The sequence below is a fragment of the Nicotiana tomentosiformis genome, chromosome 5, assembly GCF_000390325.3.
Source record: "Nicotiana tomentosiformis chromosome 5, ASM39032v3, whole genome shotgun sequence".
Classification (NCBI taxonomy): Eukaryota; Viridiplantae; Streptophyta; class Magnoliopsida; order Solanales; family Solanaceae; genus Nicotiana; species Nicotiana tomentosiformis.
In genome coordinates this window covers 18,388,700-18,413,463 of record NC_090816.1, presented here as the reverse complement: position 1 = coordinate 18,413,463, position 24,764 = coordinate 18,388,700, and the positions used below count along the sequence as shown (strand labels likewise).

The window sequence follows — 24,764 nt, the reverse complement described above, 5'->3', positions numbered from 1 at the left end:
TGCGTACTCATTATTATATTGCTACAGCCTTTATTAGTTTGTTTATGTAGTTTTTAGAAGCTCATGATTTGTACTACCAGTTCTTGGAAAATATGTACAAGTTCTGATATTTCTTCATTATTTTCCTATAATTTGTTTTGGCTTGTTTTGTCTGTCAGTTGGCTTACCTAGCGGGTCGAGTTTGGTACCATCACGACTGGTGATTTTTGGGTCGTGACAAGTTGGTATCAGTGCTCTAGGTTCATAGGTTCTACGAGTCATGAGCAAGTGTCTAGTAGAGTCTTGTGGATCGGTATGATGACGTCCATACCTATCATTGAGAGGCTACGGGGCATTTAGGATATACTTCCCATCTTTCTTTCCTTATTGTGCAGCATTGATTCAGCTTGAAGCTAACTCTTTGAATTCCTTCCACCCATTCGTATGCGCATGCGAGCGCTCGGTTTCGGTCGTGCATCAACGGCTTGTGATCCCATGGATGAGGTGCTAGATCTTATTTTTGTGTGCTGATGGCAGGTCAGACTAGAGGACTTGAGGCCGAGTTTGGACTGTAGCTTGAGCACATGGATTTTCGGGTGTGTGAACATGTGATTTTGGACCTAAACGTCAGGTAATATCCCTATGAGTGGAATTTGTGGTCGGCAAGTGGTTGGATGACTAAATGATGAGTAGGATATGACCGCGGGTTATGTTCAGATGATTGGAATGGGAAGAGAGGAGTTTGCTTGAGGTGTAAAAAGGACTGATGGGTGCTTGGTTTCTGTCTTCATGTGACGTGTAGTTCCGAGTTATAAGTGTGTTGGAAGGTTTTTCATGTTGTTTGGCTGCGGGACGAATTTGATTCGCATGCCTTATTGAGGAATTCAGTCTCAAGAAGATTAAGTGATGGCTTAGTCGTTGTGTCTGGGATCTGATATTTATAATGGATGGTGTCGAGACTCGTAGTATTTCTATGTCATTGCGATTATGCATTTCATTAACAAGAAGACTAAGTGGTGGAGGAAACGGATTTAGATTCACAGAAGGTCTCTTCAGAGTGGGTGCCTAGACTGTGGTGCTTTGGGGTTCCAAGAGGGAATGCAGCGGTTTATGGGCCTTGAGGCGGTGTGGTTCTTATGCTAGGATCTCTTATGGCGAGCTTTGGGGTAAGGATTATGGTGTTCTCGCAAGGAGGGGTATCAACTTAAGGGTAATTTGGAAGGAACTCCGAGGAAACAGGGCAGTTTGATTGTAAATTGGATCAACACTGTAATGATATGATCGGTTCTTTGAGTACTTATTATGTGGTGGGTCTCTACAGGTGTTTCGTGGCAATGCTCATGGGTTTTATGCAACTGCGTGGCTTGGTTGAGTTATAGGGATTCAGTTCTGATAGCTTGGTTATGTGCAAATGGATTTCCAAGGGGTTCTCGATGATTTCTACCATGGTTCGAGGTGAATATTTCCTACTTGTGTGAGGAACATGTTGCGTTTTGGGATTTTCTCCAGGATGAGATCAAATAGAAGGTTTCTGGCTGATCGAGATTGAGTTTTGCATGTGCAAGGTCACGGTTTAGTTTGGAATGGAAGGTCATGGATTCTTAGACAACACAGACGGTTTCAGATGCCTAGATGGATGTTATTACTACCTGGTGTTGCCTGAGAAGGGTGTGCATTTCTGAAGGCGCATTGTGTTTTGACTTACATATGCATCCTTGATATTGTGGTGCTCTCCTGTTTGGTTGACTGCTGAGATTCAGATTTGGTTATGTGGCATGAAAGAATTATGGGAATATTACTTGTGGGATAATCGTATTCGAGAGATGTGTTAGATATTTGGGCGGTGGAGTTGGGATCAGGAAGGGTGATTCGTGTGTTCTATTGATTTGAAAATCGAGAGTTCTCAGAAGAGGATCGTTTCATGATTGTGGATTGTGAGATATAAAGCTAGCCAGATGATAGTGTGTGTCAAGGTTATATTGTTATGGGATTTTGGAGGGCTATTTGTCTATTCGGGAATGACCATAGTTGAATTGGGTTTCTATTGGTAGGCCCAATGAGAATGTGTATTCTGTATCAGATCGGATTTGCTTGCCCCTGCGCAACTGTTACCACAGGTATATCATCGGGCTGAATAGATTCTATTCACGCCCTAGTTTATCTTATGTATTTCTCTCTTATGCTATGACGGGTTGTGAGGGTTACATGATTCTTCGCAGGCATAATGTGATTCAGTTTAGGCCTCATGGCATTATGGGCGAGATGGCCTTCGTGATATTGATTTGCTTATTTCACTATAGTTGTACTTAGACAAGAGTGGGTTGCTCTAGTTAGGGGTGGGCATAATACCGACCGAACCGAAAAAACCGGTCGAACCGAAAATTTCGGTTTATTCGGTTTCGATTTTCGGTTTATTCGGTCGGTTTGCGGTTTATAGTTTTAAAAAGTTCGGTTTTCGGTTTTAACGGTTCGGTTTTTGGTTAAACTGAAAACCGAATTTTTTTTCCTTTTTTTTTTTTTTTACTCTTAGTCCCTTTCCGTGTTACTGTTTGAAAGAATATATAGTTTTTACTAATATGGCTATATATATTTCCCACGATATGAATGCATAACTTTTACTAGTTCAAGACTATTAAGTAGTAATGGAATAGTGCGTTTGCTGAGGTAGAGATTTAAAAGAGGGAGCAACTACAGAGAGTATGTCAAGTGAAGCTTCTTTTCTTCGCGTCCACTTCTCTTGATATATTTAGTTATACAGTACACCCTTGTTTTACTTTGTTTCCTTCTTTTCTTTAGGTTTTTTCCATATAATGTAAAATACTAAATGCATTTAACTTTTGGGAAGCTTCTTTTTATTATTTTTTCCGGGATTTAATTAAGGTAAAAATTTACCGGAATTTATACTAAATGCATCAAACTCTTTAGTTAAGTTACACTTCCATAACTCTTGCATATAGATTCTTATCTTTTTAGTGTATTTGATGGGATTTCTTATTTATTTTGTTCTTTTTTGTAATAAGTAATTTATTTTCGTTGTTTTGTACTATTTTTACCATGGCCTGAAACCGAAAAATCGAACCGATTAAACCGAACCGAAAATGAATAAACCGAACCGAACCGAAGTTATTATGGTTCGGTTTTGGTTATTAAAATCACAAACCGAAAACCGAATAAACCGAACCGAAATTCTACAAAATCGAACCGAACCGACCGATGCCCACACCTAGCTCTAGTGATGAGAACCCTCCACTTTCAACCTAGAGGTTGTGAGTTCGAGTCACCCCAAGAGCAAGGTGAGGAGTTCTTGGAGGGAGTGAGCTGAGGGTCTATCGGAAACAGCCTCTCTACCCCAGAGTAGGGGTAAGGTTTGCGTACACACTACCATCTTCAGACCTCACTAGTGGGATTATATTGGGTTGTTGTTGTTGTTGTTGTTGTTGTTGTGCTTTACCTTCTCAGCATTGTTTGTTCCTAATAATTTTTTCACAGTTATATTTTGTGCACTCTGATGTGCTTGGTATTGACGCACATGTGATCAGTGAGCCCGAGTATTATGGCTCGATGGGTACCCTATGTGGATTGAGATTTAGGGATCGGGTTGCACACCGCAATGGTACTGTGATGAAATGTAACCCCTGATATTTACTGTGTAGTTTTACTTTCACTTTGTTAAAAATAGTTCATAGTAAAATGCTAAAATTTCCCTGCATGCTTAACTTGTTTAGTAGTCTTCTTATTTAGCTCTCCTACTGTTATCTGTCATATCTGAATTACTACTTGTTGGTATTCGGGACCGTGTTGTGTGGGGGCTCCGTATGATTATTATTGATGTATATCGGTGAGGCTGTTTAAATTAGCTGAGAAAAGATTTCTAGACTTGAGATTTGCACTATCATATTAGGATGAGGAAGGTTTGGAAGAACAATATTATATCTTGCTGAGGATTTAGGCAATGGCCCTGGTCGGACGAGTGAGTTTCTTGGCTTATTGATCAGATGGATAGTTAAGAGGTTATGCGTATTTCTTTCATCATCAGCAGGGTATGAAGGTTTTGAACAAGGCCCCAAATTGATATGAGGTTTGTTACCGGCACCGGGTTTGTTTTAGGTAGTAATGGTGGTCAACAGTTCCTGCTGTGAGTGTCTGAGTAATGGGGCATATTATGAGATTTCATCTTGGGGTTATGGTTATGAACGGATACAGTTGTTCAGGTTTATACAGTGTGTATATGTGAGAATCGGGGCTTGTAATAAATTCTGGATGTTGGGGATTTGGGTTCTAAGGTTAAGAACCAAATTTGAAGTAAGGATATTTAGTTATGTTGTGTTGGAAGGCTTATCTGGAGCAGGATGACGTGGATATCATCCCCGGGTATATGCATAGTAAGGTTACGTCATGGCTTGATAGCTTTGGAAGGACTCTTGGCACGTTCGAGGACGAACGTGAGTTTAAGTGGTACAGGATGTAACGACCCGACTAGTCGTTTTGAGCATTTGTACTTTTCTGGGTAGTTTAAGGCTCGAGTATCTCTGCATGATGTATTATGATTTGCGTAAGTCGTCGGTGTTGGTTTCAAGTTATCCGGAATTGATTTGGAAGATTGAACTTCAAGATTTAATCTTTGATTTGGAAGAGTTGACCAAGTTTGACCTTTTAGGATTGGATCTCGGAATGGAGTTCCTGGGTTCTGTTAGCTCAGTTGGGTGATTTTGGACTTAGGAGAGCGTACAGATTGTAATTTCGAGGTCTATAGTCGAATTTGTATTGAAATAGCGGAAGTTGGATTTTGGGAAATTTGACCGGGAATAGACTTTTTGATATCGGAGTCGGATTCCGATTTTGGAAGTTGGAATAGGTCCGTAATGTCAAATGTGACATGTGCGTAAATTTTAAGGTCAATCAGATGTGTTTTGATAGGTTTCGGCATTGGTTGTAGAAGTTGAAATTCCAAAGGTCATTAATTTTGGCTTGAGGTGCGAATCGTTGTTTCGAGGTTGTTATACATGAGTTGAAGCTCCAAGTAGGTTTGTTTTGTCATGTAGAACTTGTCTGCAAGATTTGGCGCCATTTGGAGTTAATTTGATATAGTTCGGACGTTTGGTTGCGATTCTAGAAGTTCTTGAAGTTTTCTTTGATCTTCATGCATTTTGGCATCCGATTCATAATTTTAGAGTTTATTTTGATTTTTAGATCACTCGAGCAAGTTCGTGTTATGTTTTTAGACTCGTTTGGGTGTTTGGTTTGGAGCCTCGGGGGCTCGGGTGAGTTTCAGATTGGTTTCAGATTATTTTTGTTCAAAGTTTGAGTTCTGGTTCTAATGTCATCGCATTTGCGATGTATTTGTAGCAAATGCGACAGTCGCAATTGCGAATCAGCCACCGCATTTGTGAAACGTTAGCTGCTGGGGAAGATTTGCATTTGCGAAGAAACCCATCGCATTTGCGATGTGGGGTTGTCCGCATTTGCGAGGGACCTTGCCGCTTTTGTGAAGTATTGGACATCGCATTTGCGAAGTATTGTGTCGCAAATGTGACCTTGACAGGAAGGCTTCTTTTTCGCATTTGCGAGGGTCGCATTTGCGAACCCCCTATCGTAAATGCGGCATCTGCAACCTGTTAAGTGCTGAGAATTCCGAGACTTAGCTTAATTTTGATATATTTTGAACCCTAACTTCGATGGGAGGCGATTCTGTGAAGGGATTTTCATACCAAATCATTGAGTAAGTGTCTCTAATCAATTCTCAACTATATTTCATGATTTTACACAAGATTTAACATCAAATTCATAAGACATCTAGGGAAATACTTGTGAATTTTGTCAAAACATTGAAAAATAGAAATTTGGACTCGTGAGGCCATGGGTAGTCAAGACCTATCCTTGGACCCGGGTTTTGACCGGGCGTGCCCAAAAGTTAACGTTTGTTGACTTTTTTAGAAATTGAATAAAAAATATAACTTTATTAATTAAAATTGGTTTTCCTTGCATTGTGTGTTGTATTTAAGTCGTCTTTGGATAGATTGAGCCGGGTGGAGGTGGATCTTGTAATGGAAAAGCTAAATTGAGTATTGAATTAGCCGAATTGAGGTAAGTGTCTTACCTAGCTTTGTTGAGGAAATTTTCCCTACTATTTGATATTGTTTGCTACATGTGGGGATGATACATATATGAGGTGACGAGCATATATACATGTGCCAGGGTTAACCATGCTCGAGGGTAATTATGTTATAAATTGTGTCTTGTACATTCACATGATCTTCTTGCCTCATGCCTCACTTGATTCCTAGGTACTAAGAATATAGTATTAAATGTTGGAACCTAAGATTTAGTTCATTATGACTTGATCAAATTTGATGGAATCTTGAGGATACATTGATGTGTTTAACTCGGTCATCACTATGCGTACTCATTATTACATTGCTATGACCGACATTCCTGAGATACTAGATTCTATGCTTGGTTGTAGATTATTCATGAGATTTGTGGAAATACCTGAAAAATAAGGTTCTTGTTGGTTTATTGAACCATTGTTGGCTTGGAAAGTTGTAATTAAGATTATTTTGGATTATCCATTTAAACCCTCTCCTTGATATTATTTATGTTCCTTGCCTTGTTATTATTGTTATACACATGCTTAGTGAGGAAGAGTGTAAAGCACGAAGGGTGATGTCGTGCCATTATATATACATTATCATGTGAGGAGAGTGTAAAGCACGAAGGGTGATGACGTTCCATATGATTGAGGACGAGAGACATGCATTATGTTGTGATATCCTTTTCTTGCAGATATCTTCATGTCTTTACTTTGAGTTGTTATTTTCGTGTTCATGGTTCGTATGTGATTTTTCGTTACTGTTCTGTCTTTATCCTCTATCACAATTATTGTCGTGTTACCATGCCTTCTATTTGCTTAACTTGCCAATATTATGCCGACTTTCTACTGTTATGATTGCATCCATGTTATCTGTTTTGTTGCACTTAAGTATAGGCCTTCTTCCATGTTAGTCGTTCATGTCTCTACTTGTTAACTTATAAAGAACATGTGTTCGCTTCCTTATTTGTCATATCTATCTTCATGCCTTCACCATGCTAGTTAGTTGAAGTTACATTCTTTTACCTAATCGTTGTCATTACCTTTATGCTTTCTGCCTAGTCTGTTACTGATTTTCTTATGTACATTCTCGTTCATCATTGCTACTTGCGTATTTCTTGCTTTGTTATTTCTGTTATCGGCATTTCTGTCATTTGGTTGGTACTGTTTTACGCATAATTGGTGAGGATGAGATAAATGCACGAAGGGTGTTGTCGTGCTGTTGGATTTGATGTCTTAAGTATATTTATCACACTATGAAAGTTTTGAGGTGATCATTATGATTTATTAGTTTTCGCTCTAAGGAAAGGATTGGGGTGAGATGTTGGAATCCGTTGAATTGCGATTTCTTCTAGTACTCTGTTATTATTTTGTATATTCGTTTCATGTATTATATTATGTTATACTATAGTATAGTTCTATTGCTAGATTTTGGTACAGATCTTTATTTGTAAGCATCCTTTTACTAAAAAGCCTCGTCACTACTTCGACGAGGTTAGATAAAATACTTACTGAGTGCATGGGGTCGGTTGTACTCATACTGCACTTATGCACCTTGTGTGCAGACTTTTGGAGCGGAGCTGCTGGTGATGTCGGGAGCTGACCCTGAAGATGTTCGTGCATTTTGGATATAGCCGCTACTTGTCGTTGGTGGCTTTAGATTTTATTAGTTTGCTTATGTAGTTTTCAACAGATCGTGCAAATTATTCGTATCATCTTGTAAATTCAAATTCTTAGAAACTCATGATTTGTACTACCAGTTCTCGGAAAATTTGTAAAAGTTCAGATATTTCTTCATTATTTTTCTATAATTTTATTTGGCTTGTTTTGTCTGTCAGTTGTCTTACTTAGCGGGTCGAGTTAGGTGCCATCACGACTGGTGGTATTTGGGTCATGACATCCACACAGTGAACTACAAAGAAATTTAACAACAATTTGGTTTGCAACTTTGAATTTTAAACCAACAGATGTGAACTTTCGAACACCCAACAATGTAGGTTCCCAACATTCACTATAGTGGACGAATCCAAATATCATTTCAGTCAGAACACAAATCGATTCTAAAAACTCAACTTGTAATATAGCCATTCAATTTCACCAACCATAATATAAAGTTAGAAATTGACGATCTGGAGCTGCAGGTGCAACTTTATCGAACTGCTGAATTTTCAGCTCAAAAGTGGTCTAAATCTTCATGAATCAGCTCCAAAATATGGGTATGAACTCTACAAAACGTTTTCGATTGTTTGGAACAATACCCAATCGAAATAGTTTCGATTTACCGAAACCCGATTATTGAATTCGGAGCTTCAAACTTCGTTAATGGTTGTTATGGAGTTTTCAAATTTCAGGTTCTCCCTCAAGCTTCTCAACTTAGTGAATTACACAACTCACCAGACAACATTTTATCCTACAGATGGAACTTAAACAATGATTCATTTCATTGTCAAGCCGAATTTTTTCTACGCCAAATGCACAAGCATTTTTGGGGTTGCTTTCAATTGTGTTATTATAAGCCGATCGCCCAGTTTTTCTAACTTCAATTTCTGTAATTTTCTTGTTGATTGGGCCAACCAAAGTTATGTGGTTTGAGGTTTCACAAATAGGGTCTCGGATAATTCAAGGTTTCATGAGAATGTTTATTAAGGATTGAGGATGTTTATTAAGAGTTCCATGGTAGAATCTCTTATTTTTACATCTTGTCATATGAATGGTTTGGGGGGTCTGTGGGATTTTAATTTGGTGGGGTCGAGTGACTTGGCAGCTGACATGGAAAACACTAAGGGGTTAGCTGCCACAGTGTAAATATGTTAGGGTTATGGGCAATTTTTAAAAGTTGATTAACGGTAGGGACTAGATTGGACAAATAGTATAACAAGTGACAGAAGTAAACAATATAGTATAGTAGAGGGGTAATTTTGGACCTTTTTCCTGTATTGGTGAAAAATAGACTTGACACTGGGATTAATGATGCGCTGACAGATGGCACAAGAGTTAGAACAACAAAAAAGAACGGAGGTTGGAAGAAAGGCATGGGGAAAACATTGTTTACAAAGAAACTGTATCTGACAATTGGGAAAGAAGAAATAGGCGCGGGATGCATAATTAAAGACTACAAAGAAGGAAGATTCATTAATAGTTGCAGATATGGAAAAGAAATCGACATGATCCCTGATTTAGCGCGATTTGTTATTATTACCATAACTGTTACAAACTATTCAAGCAACGGGCAATCAATGTAATTAATATCAGTAAAGAGAGGGAATTGAATATGGCAAAGCAGTTACATATCACATCTGTCATGGCCCAAAATCCATTAAGGATTGTGATGGCGTCGGACACCACTGTCAGGCAAGCCAAAGATAAATACTTAGTTTGAATCTCATTTTTAATATTTTTGAAATTTCTATTTCCTTCAATTAAGTAGTAAAAGATGGGATTTACAGAGTAAATTAATAATATTTATAACAAATTTCAATACAGTACAACACATAATCATCCCAAAACCCGCTGTCACAAGTGCATGAGAATCAACTAGGAATATAAAATAAAATACAGCATCTGTCCCGAATACAAATTGGACAGGAGAAATATAAATACTCTGAAGGAGACTCTGCTGGCTGCGGGTCGACAAATGGAATGCAGCTCACCTAAGTCCCTGCATGTATACACACCTCTGCTCTCACAAGGCCTCTATACATATATGTACTTGCACAAAAATGTGCAGCAAGTATAGTATAAGTACGTAAATCTACGTGTACCCAGTAAATATCTAGCCTAACTCCGGAGGAGTAGTGACGAGGGATCGACATCGACACACACTAGTTGTCCAATAACATCAGGTACGGTAAAGAGGTAAATAAGTATGGGGTAGAGTAAATAAATGAAATAAACAAGTATAAATCACGTGGTACAAATCCCGCTCTTTACGAGGAACTCAAGCTCTCCATTAGAAATTCCCTCCTTATCCAGAGTATATATATATATAGATATAGTGGATCTCGTCAAATAGATTGCCACAATTAAAATCCGGAAAACTCATAGATATATTGGCTTCTTGCCGAATATTACGCATGATTTCATGAGGATATGTTATAGAAATTGCCGAGGCGTACGGCCAGATCCAACATATTGATTACACCATGCACTGTCGAGGGTCGAACGACACGAATCACAGATGCATATATTAACCTGCCGAGGCGAACGGCCCGATCTCATAAGAGTAAAATACATAAACCTGCCGAAGCGAACAACCTAATCCCATAAGAGTGAAATACATAATCCTGCTGAGGCGACCGGCCCGATCCCATTAGAATAAGAAGCTTTGACGGGTCCTTGACCCCACTTACGAATAAACATATGAGTTGTAATTTCTTTAATAAAAACCTTTCAATGAAATATATATATAACGGAGACATGCCGTAGGAGGAGGAAAATTATCCGGTGACTAATCATGACCCCGTGAAGTCTCTACAATAGCAAGTCTAGTCTCAAGTAGAAATGTAAAACAGAGGAATTTGATAGGCGAGAGACTACTCAAATAGTACAGCTATAACATGATGTGAACCTATGTCTACCCGGACAGTATCATGAATGTAACTACGTACGGGCCCTCGTCACCTCGCGCGTACGTAGCGCCCACAACAAGTAGCATACATCAATAGTCAATGCCTAGGGGTAATTTTCCCCTCATAAAGTTAGACAGGAGACTTACCACGTCTCAAAGCTTTCTTTCCTGTCCAACATTGCTCTTTCAATCCTCAACTCGGTGCCAAACTACCCGAAGTTAGTCAAATGTTATATAAAATAGTCAATACATGCTCAAGAGTTCACATCCTAACTATTAAATTGAATTTTCAACCCAATTTAAAGAATTCCTAAAATTCACCCTCGGGCCCACGTGCCCGGATTCCGGAATTTTTCGAAGATAAATACTACCCATAACATTATGAACCCAAATTTATGATTTGTTCTCAATTCCATGCCCATATTCGTGTTCATAATAAAAAATTATCAATTCTAGGTTTTCCTCTTAAATCCCACAATTTCTTCAAATTTTCATGCTTAAATCCTTATAGAATCCATGTATTTAACTCATAATATGTGGGAATAACTTACCTTGCCATTGATGATGAAAACCTCCTCTTGAAACTCTCCAAGAATAGCCCAAACCAAGAGAGAATGAAAGAAAAATGGGCCAAATCCTGTTCTTAAAGAAACACACTGTCCAGCGACCTCTCGCACCTGCGGTCACTTGACCGCTTCTGCGGTCCTCCTTCAGGCCCCTTAACTCCGCATCTGCGGCCCCATCTGTGCTTTTGCGACTCCACGTGCGTAGATGCGGTCCTGCAGAAGCGGAACTCGACCACATCTGCAGTCCCAGCCTTCCCTAGCATGAACCGCTCATGCGACCCTCATGGCCGCTTCTGTGGCTCCACACCTGCGGCTCTAACCTCGCAGGTGCGGTTACACCAGAAGACAGCAGCCTCAACATTTCCCCCAAACACAACTCGATACGTTAACCGTCTGAAATCCAGCTGAGGGCCCTGTGACCTCAACCAAGCCTACAAACAAGTCCTAAAACACCATACGCACTTAGTCGATCCTTCAAATCCCATCACGCAATGCTAAAACCATGAATTGCATTCCAATTCAAGTCACATTCGACATTACGGACCTACTCCAATTTTCGAAATCAGATTCCGACCCCGATCAAAAAGTCCACTCCCGGTCAAACTTTTCAAAAACCTTCAAATTCCTAACTTTTGCCAAATGACCCCGAAGTGACCTACGGATCTCCAAATCCACTTACGAACGTGCTCCCAATACCAGAATCACCATACGGAGTTGTTCCCAGACTCGAAATCCCAAACGGATATCGATAACATTGAAATACACATCAACCCCAATTTATGAAATTCTTTCAAAATGCCAATTTCCACATTTGGCGCTGAAACTCTCCCGGGTCATCCAAAATCCGATATGGACATACGCTCAAGTCCAAAATCATCATACGAACCTGTTAAAACCTTCAAATCCCGATTCTGAGGCCGTTTACCCAAAAATTATACTTTAGTCAATTCCTCTAACTTAAGGCTTCCAAAATTAAAATTTTCTTTCCAAATCAACTCCAAACTTCCCGAAATTCAATTCCGACCATGCGTACAAGTCATAATACCTTAAGTGAAGCTGCTCAAGGCCTCAAACCGTCGAACAATACGCTGTGGCTCAAAACGACCGATCGGATCGTTATAGTATCCTTATATAAACTACCCTTACCATACATTATCTTAAGTTTGCATTGTAAAGTACACATTCACTAACTCTTTGTAACATTGTGTTCTAAAATAACATAATCATCGAGGAGTTCACAAATATATACTATCAGTCTCTTATTCTTACTTTTAAGCCTGATTGAAGATTCTTACTCTCAACTCTTGAAATTTTTAAGTTTGATTGAAGATTTTTACTCTCAACTCTTGGTAAGAAGCTACAATTAACAATAAGATTTCCTTTTCTTTATTCTCTGAATATTTTGCTTTCATTATTTCTTATTCTTCTATTGTATTAGTAAAAGTGAAGTAAAATTGGTTAAATTAGAAATTTGATTTATTTTATTATTTATTTTGACCACAAAAATTATTTTTTGGTTAAACACCAAGTACATGAGAAGTTCTCAACAGGAAAGTAATGTGGCTGTTTCGTCAGTTTCACATTCCTCTTGCATTTAAAATTTTGTTTTTAAAGGTATAGAAGAGTAACAAATAGTAGGCATAATATTTCAAGACTACGTACCTACCAGCAATTGCTTCTGGTTTGTACTCTTGATTGTGACACTTGCAAATCTTACTTCACATGCTAGTAATGTGAGGACAAGGTGTATAAGTTTCCAAAATAAATAACAAAATACCTTAGTATTATAGACTAGTGTATTTGCCCGCGCTTTGAGCGATTATAAAAAAATAAAAAAAATCATAAAAGAGTAATATTATAATTTTTCTATAAGCAAATAATATTTACTAATCAACCATTTTACATGATTTTATCATCTTTTCTCTCTTTTCATGATTCTCTTAAAAAACTATATATAAAATATTTACAGTAAAATCTTTTCATGATTTTATTTAGATATTATATATATAAAAAAACGGGACAAATTGTGAATATCCTTGGTTTTGAAACAATTCTTTTAAAATCATTTAGATAAATACATGTTACTTGAATTAGGAAAACACAATATTTTAAAGAAAGAACTAATGAAAAAAGAGAAAAAATGATAAGACAAAAATCTAGGAATATGAATCTGTGATATCGTTTGCATTCTTTTCTTTCTCTAAGGCTTCTTTTCCTTAATTTTTTTATTTTTTATAAAGTAGTAATTGTTCATATATATATATGTTTCATAAAGTTGACAGTTTTTCAATTCTCTCAAATAAAAGTTAATCAAAGAAGTAAAAAGAGAAGGGTAGAAAAAAGAAATAATTAAAAAAAAGAATCAATTAAATGTATTTCTCTTACTTGAGTACTTATTCCTTTTTAAGAGTTTCTTTTCCTTTCTTTCTTCTTTTTCTTCACCATCACTCATAATCAAATACTGCGCCAAACATGCATGCATGTAGTAAACTTCTTCTTCAATGACAAAGGCAAACACTTCAAGTAGCCCTTGACAAAAAGATAATCCATTCATTGTAGGCAGAATAAAGTTGTTGCAAGAATAAGTCACTCTACTAGTTTCGTAAAGTTCCTTTCTACTCCACCTCTCACGATATCATATTTACGAATTATCGGGTTTGTGTCGTCTATTGATGTTTAATGAAAATGTCGCATATTTCCAATATTTGCCATAGAGTAGGATATATCAAAAAGTTAAGTAACCAAAAATCATCAAATTAAAGACATATGCATTTGTCAAAAACATAACATTAATAAAATGATACAATTTGTCGATGTATTACAGTGCCATAAACTGCTCATTGGGAAGTACCGACGAGAATGGGGAAGGAAAACACGTGAAATATAGAATGACTCATAAGAGAGTCTTACATTTTGATTTATAAAGAAAACGGACTCAAAATAGATGTAGAAGATGTAGTAAACCCATACCAGTTTCGCTGTCTCGTTAGTTTTCTTTTTTCTGTTAAGCAAGCGCTTTCTTTTCATCAGCTATTGCCTTATCTTCTCCCAATTCTTCAGATGTAGATTTTTCTCAAGAAGTGTAGCAAGTTCTTTTGACTTTTAGACGCAATCACTCAACATAATAATGTACAAACTATCATATAAAAAAGAATTTGTGAAAGTTAAAACATAAGTTTGGAATATGGAAATACTATTCTGCAAGCCAAGAGGCACTTGTGCAACTTTAACGACCCATTATTTTAATTCAATGGTTGCAACTTTAATGACCCATTTTAGTATCAATTCAATCGTTGTAACCGTTAGTTTAATTGTTGCAACGTTTTAAATTCTCCAAGTTGGAACAAAGAAAATAAGACATTTAAACTTAATAAAAAATTAGAGGAAAAGTCCCAAAAAGGAGAAAAAAGATAAGTGAGTTCCTTGGCTAAATAGAGGTGTCACCTCACTTTTTTATTGATCTCTTTTATATATATACTAGTTTCTAGACACGTACGTTGTTTCACGTGTATCCATATTTCTTTAGAATGACATAAATATTATTAGAAAATGTGTATCAAGTATATATCACAAAGAATTAAAGGGAACAAATATAAACCGAAAAAGATGAACGGTGGAAATGATAGAGTGATGTAGTCAAATGACTGGACAAGCGAAGGTAAACAAGTCTATTTAGTTAGGTAGGAATGTTTCTGATTACATTAATTTTGATTTTATGAGGTATAATTAAATGATATGATTGTATATCTCACCTAATAAAATAATGGATGTCCTATCATAACAAGAACTTTTGATATTGATCGACATTAATATCCTTTCTTGTAAGTGCAATTTAAAGTTGTTCATACAACAAACACAAATAGAAACTAAAATTCCATTCGCACGTATTATATTTTTTCTGAAAGAATGTACAAATAAATATTTGCAAAAAAAGTTTGCCAATTAAGTATCAAGCAACTAACAATAATAAAAATAGAAAAAAATGAAAATATTGCAAAATAATACAAAAATTAGATAAAAGTGGAGGAATTTTCAGAAACGACAAGATGTAATAGTTTGCTATACCAGTAAAATTTCCTTAAAAGTATCGGTTGCCGTAGCTAATATGGAAACCATACTTTGACCCAAAAACTAAAAAAGAAATACCAACATCGTTAATAAAATAAATAAACTTCTCCCAAGGAATAATGCACTTGTTCTAATTTTAATAAATAAGAGAATTAAGTGAAATGCAAAACAAAAAAGTAAATGAATTGATCTGTTTTAATTGCTGCTTACTGACTCATAGATTGCAAGACTTTTCTCTTCTTCTTCTTAACGTCATCATTGTCGTTCTTCAGTTTTGCTGGCTTCTTGTCAATGTATAGACTTCTTTATCTTTGTAACCATACAGTAGAGAGTAAATTGGATGGAAAAAAATAAGTAAGTTAATAACATGCTAATCCAGGAACAAAAACTAATGATTGGATTTTAATAATATTTAGAGTCATATACTATAAGATCAGTATTCATATTAATGAAGCACTCCATTTCCTTGGACAAATTTGTTTCCTTCCTCCCCGTTTATTCCTTTTTTTAAATGAAAAGGCATCGAATACACTTACAAGCACAAGATCAAGAAAAAAGAATTATCGAACTTAAAAGCCAGGAAATTGAGGATACGACGACATTTATTTAATGACTATTGAAATAAATGTCGAAAAATTTCCTTTTTTTTTTGACATTTATGACAAAATGTCGTAAAAACTACGACATTTAATATTAATTGTCGTAGAAACAACGACATTTGATACTAAATGTCGTAAAAATGACATTTGATAGGAAATATCATTAAAACAACGACATTTGATACAAAATGTCGTCAACATAATGACATTTTTTAAGAAATGTCGTAAAAAGTACGGCATTTGATACAAAATGTTGTAAAAAGGATGACATTTGGTATAAATTATCATAAAAACAATGATATTTGGTCCAAATTGTAGTAAAAATACGACACTTATATCAAATGTTGTAAAAATATTTTTGATACAAATGACAAAAAAAATATGATCTAACTTTAAATGTCATATTATTTATCGGTAATTACGAACATTTACATCTACAATTGGAAATTTCTCTATATTTTCTAAATTTTAAATCATTCCGTCTTAAAAAAAATATCACACCCTTTATATTTAATATTTAATTTGTTAAAATATTATGATAATTACTTACAATATAGACGATTTCTCTTCTTGCTGCTTAATATTTTAAAAGGCTTGTCCAGGACTAGCTCCTGGGCGAGGCATTTGCACAATGCCTTGAGGCGGCTCAAGTGTAGGGCTTAATTTGTGAGGCTTACATACATCCCGAACATAAGATTATGCGCCCTACGCCTATCGCTCAGCGTTCGGGCTCGCTCAATAAGTACTAGGCAAATCATCTGTTAAATTTTATAATTAATAGCGTTGACCCTCAAAATACATTAACAAATGAATGATCTTAACTCAAATAACGAGTCATAGTATTGTATATTTACTAAGTGAGAACATCGTGAGGGTAAATATTATTTGAACATTTTCTCTGAATATATAAGGGTTTCAAGTTGAGCAGGACGAAGACGGAATACCTGGAGTGTAAATTCAGCGCTGAGCCAGGGGAAATGGGCGTGGATGTGAGATTTGATTCACAGGTCATCCCGAGTAGAGGCAACTTCAAGTACCTTGGTTCGGTTATCCGGGGGGGATGGGGGGGGAGGGGGAGATCGACGAGGATGTCACACACCGTACTGGGGTAGGATGGATGAAGTGGAGGTTAGCACCTGGAGTCATGTGTGACAAGAGAGTGCCACCAATACTCAAAGGTAAGTTCTATAAAGCGGTGGTTAGACCAGCCATGTTGTATGGTGCTGAGTGTTGGCCCGTTAAGAACTCACATATCCAGAAGATGAAAGTAGCAGAAATGAGGATGTTGAGGTGGATGTGCGGGCACACTAGGATAGATAAGATTAGGAATGATGTTATTCGGGAGAAGGTGCACGCGGCTCCCATTGATGACAAGATGCTGGAAGCGAGGCTTAGATAGTTCGGATATGTTCAAAGGAGAAACCTAGATGCTCCGGTACGGAGGTGTGAGTGGATGGTTGTGGAGGGTACGAGAAGAGGTAGAGAGCGGCCTAAGAAGTATTGGGGAAAGATGATCAGACAGGATATGGCGAGGCTCCAGATTTCCGAGGACATGACACTTGATAGGAAAATATGGAGGTCGAGAATTGGAGTTGTAGGTTAGGATGTAGTTGAGTCTTGACTTACTTCGTACCATTGTGGGACTGGCCACGTAAGGTTTTTGTCTAGGGTAGCTAGTGATAATGTTGTATTTTACTACTTCGCTTTTCAGTGCATGTCCTATTTACTAGCTATCGTTTTTGCTTTGCATCTTTCTTTTGCATTTCATGGTGTTCCTATTTTTTCTATGATTGTTGTGGTGATACTAATATTGTTTCCTCTTGTCGTTTTGTCTTTTTATTTTCTTGAGCCGAGGGTCTTTCGGAAACAACCTCTCTACTCCTTTGGGGTAGGGGTAAGGTCTGCGTACACACTACCCTCCCCAAACCCCATTAGTGGGATTTTACTGGGTTGTTGTTGTTGTTATTGTTGTTGTTGTTGTTTCTCTGAATATATAGATAGTCGAACTGTATATCTTCACTCGCTATTGATTTTTATTTCTTAGTTTTTTGTCTACCAAAAGAGACTTTAATACTTTGTATTTATTTTTGAAGGAGTAATATTTTGAATTATAATATTGATAAAGTTTATTGATTATTATTTTTAGGAAGGTAATTAAATGTGTAGTTTGATAATAATTTATAACTTCTAGCCTTTTAGGGAAGTAATCAAATATGTAGTTTGATAACAATTTTAACACTATTGCATTGTTTATACTTGTAAAACATGTTAGATATTTTGTTTTTTTTATGAGTTTCCTTAATTCTTTGATTTTCTTAAACTTTTAATATACTTTCTATATTTTTATGTTATATATATATATATATATATATATATATATATATATATTATTTTTATTTTTATTTCTTGAACTAAAAAATTTAAAGATTCATGAGGCTTACGACTCGCCCGATATTAAGTGAAATGCCCACGTATGATGGACTTTCGGACATAATTAATTAAGTAATTGAAACAAAAAATTAATTATATATGGGCTTTCGGACAGAATAAGTATGATGCAATTGATATTAAAATTATCCATTACCACTTCAATTTGCAAATAACAACTACTACTATATTTCCAATGTTTAACTACAATAAACAGAATAATGAAGAGAAAAATAAGCAATAATGAGAACTTCCAAAAGGAAAACTAACCATTGGAAGAATGTTTGCCATGTTATAGATTTAAGAGGTGGTTGCAACGATTTTTCGAATCAACACTCAATCAGCAGAAAAATCTCACTATTTAAATTTGACGTGTGATTAATGTTAAAACATGGTTTGGTAAGTTTCTTTTTAAGTAGTATTTAGTGTTGGAATTTAAGAGTTCCATAAATGTGGAAGTGGAAGAGACTGACGTACATTAAGGTGAAAGTGTATTTATTCCGAACTGGTTGTACAGAATTGGAATGGACTCTCGGGTATCAATACTGAATAGTGTAACTGAAATTATTTATTTAATAGATTTTTTTTGAAAAGGGCAAAATAGTGAATAAGTTTTTGATGGATATTTTCGTAATTCAACTTTGAATTTAGGAGCTTCCCACTTTTAGCATAATATATATATATATATGATTGGTTAATATGTCATTTCAAAAAAGCATGAAACGTTTCAAAACTGCATGGGAAAAAGCTAAATTTGAGATTCTCTGAATTCTAAAGTGACAAAAAGAGTCATTAATAGAAGAATCACATGCAGAGCTATATATGTTACTTTTAAGATACTTGTTTTTAGGATAATTTTGCTGTCCCTTAGCAGCTAATTTACTCACCAAAAAGGTAAAAAGAAGAAATTAAACAGAAATCCCAGTAACACTTGACAATCAGTTTTTGGCCACAATGGAATGGAAAGGAAACAGCTGGAATAAGATCCATCATTTGAAGCCTCTACAGGTTGATGTGTTGGCCAAAGTAAATGGTATGCCAACCTTTATATGTGCTCTCTCTGCAAACAAGATTATACTGGTTTAAGTAACTGGAAAAAGTACACTGGAAAGGAACTTAATGTACGAAGAAGATAATAAATTCGTATATACTCTCAGAGATTTGTGCAGATAAGGACCTAAAAGGACTCCTTTAACTCAAGCTTGTCTTCTCCTGTCATTTCTGAAACATATTCTTTAATCCTTAGGACTGAATCTTCAAGTTGAGGGCTGCTATCCAGTGTGATAGACTTCAATGAAGTTATATCACCAAAACTCTCTGGGATCTCCGTAAGCTCAGTACAATATCGTAATTGTAATTCCTCGAGCACAGGAAACGATTCCTCTCCAACCTGCCATTCACAAAAAGACACACTATACAATGTTAGCACTTTGAGATTCTCGAATGTGACTTCTTCCATGTTCCATTCTTTCCCCTGGATGGTTAATCTGCGTAGACACAGTTCTTGAAGGTTGGGTAATCCCGCAATTCTTGATAGTGAATTGGATGTCAGATCAAACCCTCTCAGCTCCAATTTTTTCAAGCTCGAAAGGAAGTGAAAATCCCACTGATGTCTATGTGTACTGATGTGCCAAAAGTGGTCCAAAAATGCGGAAACTTCTTCTAGTTCATTAAGGACGTCCAATCTTGGAAAATAAATCTGCTCTTTTATTGATCTGAAATTCCTTGGTATTCTAATGCTGAATTTAAGGCTTCGAAGATTGGGAAACCTTTTGAATATCTCCTTTCTGTCTTCCAAACAGAAAATGGTGGGATTATGTAATATTCTCAAATTCTCTAACTTCGACTCCTCTTCTAACACTGTTGGTTTGTCGATGGTCGGTTCAAAGAGAAAAAAACTATTCATTCTCACATGTTGTAGCTTTGGAAGACTCCAAATACTAGGTGATATTACCATTGTTGATCGACCATTATCCACCACCAGAGTTTCCAGATTCAAGAGGTTTGCAAATGATGGAGGGAAAGCTCTTGCCTTTGTCCGAATGTTTAAGCACCTCAAATGAACAAGCATGCCTATTTCATTCAGCAAAGAATCTGTCAATGTTATATCAGGTAGCTCCAACCTTTTAAGAAGCCTCAAGTGTCTTAGGTGACAGTTTTCAGGAAGCTTGCCATAAGGATTTTTAACAGTTTTCAGGAAGCTTGCCATGACTAGCTTCAAAGAGAGGAGGTGTTTAACATAAGGATTTTTCTTTTCTGGGCTGAACAGGACAAAATTTCTTTCTGAACGATCATAATGAATGGTCATTCCCCGTGGCATCAGATCTGAAGAAGAGGATGGATCACTTGAACTTATAAAGCTAAACAACTTTTCCTTTTCAGCTTTTCTCGAACAAAAATCATGCACAAGATCATGAATTTTGATACTCGGGTCCCTGATACCTCTCTCATTGAAAAGTATTACCAAGCTACTAGAAATTAACTCATCCACATAAGATTCCGATACTTCTTCCACACTCTTCATGTCATTTTGTTCCACAAACCCTTCGGCACTCCATAAGTCATTCAATTGAGAGATTTGAATATCTTCGTCCTTTGGGTAGCTTGCGAGGTAGAGCAAGCATGGCTTTAGGTGATCCAATAAATGGTCATAACTTAACTCTATAACCTCCATCACCTCCCCTTCATTCTTAAAGGATTTCAAATTATTTAAAACTTCCAGCCACAAATCCTCTTTCTTTTCCATCTTCGCAATGACTCCACCAATCAGATCAAGTGCCAAAGGAAGACCTTCACACTTTAGGGCTATTTCTTCTCCAACATCCTTTAGTTCATCAGGGCAACTTTCTTCTCCGAATACCTTTTTCTCTAATAACTCCCAACTTTCTTCTTGTCTTAGCAATCGAAGGTTAAGAGGATCACTGTGATGTTTTCCATGCAAAGCTACTTTCTTTTCTCGACTTGTTAAAATAATTCTACTTCCTTTCTGAAAATCCTGAAAAGGCATTGTTAGCTCGTCCCATGCTTTAGTATCCCACAAGTCATCCAAAACAATAAGGTACCTCCTACTGTGCAGCTTTTTTCGAAGCTCATCATAAACATCAAAATTCTCAGTAAATTTTGCATCTAAACCAATGACTTGATTAAAAATTTTATGCAACACCTTTTTGCTGTCATACTCTTGGTCGACTGTGCACCATGCACGAATATCGAAATGACTAGTAACTGACTTATCATTGAATACTTTGTATGCAAGAGTAGTTTTACCTGCACCAGGCATGCCAATGATCGAAATAACATCTAGCTCTGCTAGTCGATTGGTAAGCTGTGAAATTATCAGGTTTTTCTCCTCCTCAAAGCCTACAATTATTTGCCCAACTTGCTTTCTTGATGACTTTCTTTCAACTGGTTTGTTGGGAGAGTTTACAATAATAAGACTCATGTTTTCTTGTACCTCTTTCTTGATAAGCTTGATCTTTTCTACGGTATCAGGTAGTAAGAAAATAAGCTGCAAGAGACCATGATCTCTGACAAGAATTGAATTGATGACATGTTCTGCCTCATATGCCACATCTAGAACACGAGTCCAAAGATCCCTATTCAATTCTTGCTCAACATTCCCAAAGAACGATCTTATGAACTGTAGGTATTCTTTTACCAATCCAATTTCTTCCTTTATCAAAGCAACTGCATAAGCATTGGAATTGAGCAAACCATTTAAGTTTATGAGTAGAAGATTCATGAAGAGTGATCCATCACTATTGGGGAAGCAAAGTTGATATGAGTCTTCAGGGGCTTTCAAGAAAACATGTTTGAGATTTCCTTCAGGAATTCAATATTTCCCAGCAAATCTAGACTTGCACAACTTGTTTCATTCGTATTCTCTTCATTTCTTGAGTTCTCTTCTAAATTGCGAACAAGAATGGATACCTCCCTGGTAAGAGCTACAACATGTGATAAGAATACAAACAGTTTGTCGTGATGAATAATGTCTTTGGGCAATTCTGTAAGAATAATCAATAAAAACTCTATCATGACATGAATGTTTTGAGCTGAAGTGCTAGCAGTAATAACATTAACCCTATGCTCTTGTAGATGAATCAGATATTCTCTAAGAATGTCTGGGGAGGCTTCTAAGAGCTGCTTATTGAAGTGTCCAACTTCTGCTGATTTTGAAGCTTTCAAATTTGTACAACATATGTGCATAACCTCCAGCTGAACAGGAACAATCTCCAGAAGCATATGAGCTAGCTTGACTTGAGAGACGTCATCTATCACATCAAACTGATAAGCCAAAAAGGCAAAACAGTAGTGTCGTAATTTCTCAGCCATAAGTTGAAACTGAGGTAAGACATATTCAAATGTCTCATACTCAATGTAACCATTTACTTTTAGCCCATGGAAATCTCTTAAATTATCACATACATTCTCAAGAACCTCATATTCAGTCTTTAATGGGCAAATCAACTCAGCAAACAACTTGGATTGATCATGGAGATACACGAGGAGGGCGTCCAAAAATTCGACCAACTGATCCTCAGTCATAGACTCATAGTTGCACTTGGTTCAGAATTATGATATGAGCTGAGACAACTTTCCATTTTTTCCGGGAGGTAAGGAGCGACATCATCCGTCAATTTACGCAGCATGTCATCTTCACTCTGATGAAAAAGTGACTGAACCAAATCATGAACCTCATATGATATGCACAATGTAGGTCAAACATCGAATGGTGTGTGTGGAGCAATTATTTTGATGAATAACAACTTTCTGTACAATTAGACCCTAACACCAGAAATGTCAATCATAATCACACAAATGTCTAGACACGAAATCATACACATAATATCCCACATAATTATTAATATTTAAAAGAAGTTTATAAGATTATAAACTTATTTCCAACTCTTGGATATAAGAATGACCTTTGATTATATTGAACAAATATAGCTACCACAAACAGAGACAAAATCAGCAATTTTTCAGCATCACAGACATAATTAAAATATGGCGGAATACCTAAAAAAATTTTTTAACTTGACACGGATTATTAGTTACACCCCTAAACTATTCGTGGTCTTAATTACCCCCGAACTTGGCCTTTTGAGAGTTATAACCTCCCTGGACGCTGATGTGGCAAAGAGTGTGGGTGCACTCTCTTTTAAGCGGGTGGGAATGAAGAAAAATTGAAAAATCAGCTTCCAAGTAGGTTATTTTTTAACTTTTAATTGTTATATAGTCATATATAATGATTTATTTGTTACAATTATGTATTTCTTCTTGCTTCATCTTAGCATATAATGTGGACTTCACTTTAACTTTTATTCTTTTTTTATTTCTTCTATAGATATAATGTCTATTTGTTCCAACTGCATATTTCTTCTTTTTTTTGGGCTAAATTTGTAAAAGTTTGGTTGGAACTCCGTCATTTTAGCCAAATAGAAAACTTTTAGCAAAAATAATGGAGTACTAGTTGTGTATTTTCCGTTATTATTTTTTTTAGATATAATGTCTATTTATTTTAATTGCATGTTTTTATTTTCGAGTCAAATTAGTAAAAAAAAATGGCCACATCTCCATTATTTTTTAACAAATAAACGGTATAGCCAAAATAATGTTTGCAACTGTACATTCTTTTTATTTCTTCTTTTGATGCAATGACTATTGATTTCAACTTTGTATTTTTATTTTTTCCGGTAATATCTGTAAAAAAAATATTTTTAGAGCTATATAAAAAATTATAGCCAAAATAATAAAAATCAACTATGTATTCTTTATATCTTTTTATATGCCTTGACAATTTATTTCAATTGTATAAATTTTTATTTTCAGGTCAAATTCAAAAAATAATAAATAAAACTTTATTATTTTTAGCCAAATAAAAAAATGGAAAAGGGCCTCCTTTAATCTTTTGGTCTAAAAATACCCATAACGTTTTATTTTTTGCTCACATATATCCTTGTAACTAACAGAACATGGATGGTAAATTTTGGCACTTTAAAATATCCATGTGGTATATTTTAAGCTTGGCACGTGTATTTTTTATAAATAAAATTAAAACCCACCCATTTTCTTGTAACCCAACCCACCTAAGTCCCTATAACCCGCGGGTGGCTTCCCTCTTCTTTTAGAATTGACCACTTCAATAATGGAGGTAAGCAGAATAGACCCATCTCATTCTTCTCCTTCTTCCCGTCAGATAACCATAAATTTTCTTTTCTTTTTTTTTCATTCTATAGTCATTAAAAAAAAGATTCTAAGAAGAAGAAGAAAGAGAGGAATCAGTAGTAGAAGAAGGATAAGATGAAGCCATGGGACATGTGAAGAAAACTGGAAACGAAAGCTGAAGAAGTAGAAAAAGAAATATCCAATAGAACTCTTTAAATTGAGATCTGAGAAGTTGTTGAAAAGATTCCAGTACAAATTCAATTTTTCAGTTACAGATCACATCCGATTTGCAATTTTATTTT

General features: G+C 36.0%; 1 protein-coding gene and 1 pseudogene across 1 annotated transcript in view; both read right to left on the bottom strand.

Moving 5' to 3' along the window:
* The window catches only part of LOC104110857 (putative late blight resistance protein homolog R1A-3), an 89,740-nt gene that overhangs the window by 27,571 nt on the left and 37,405 nt on the right, over nucleotides 1-24,764 (bottom strand). The window lies entirely within an intron of this gene.
* On the bottom strand, nucleotides 19,468-22,997 carry LOC104120224 (putative late blight resistance protein homolog R1A-3; annotated as a pseudogene).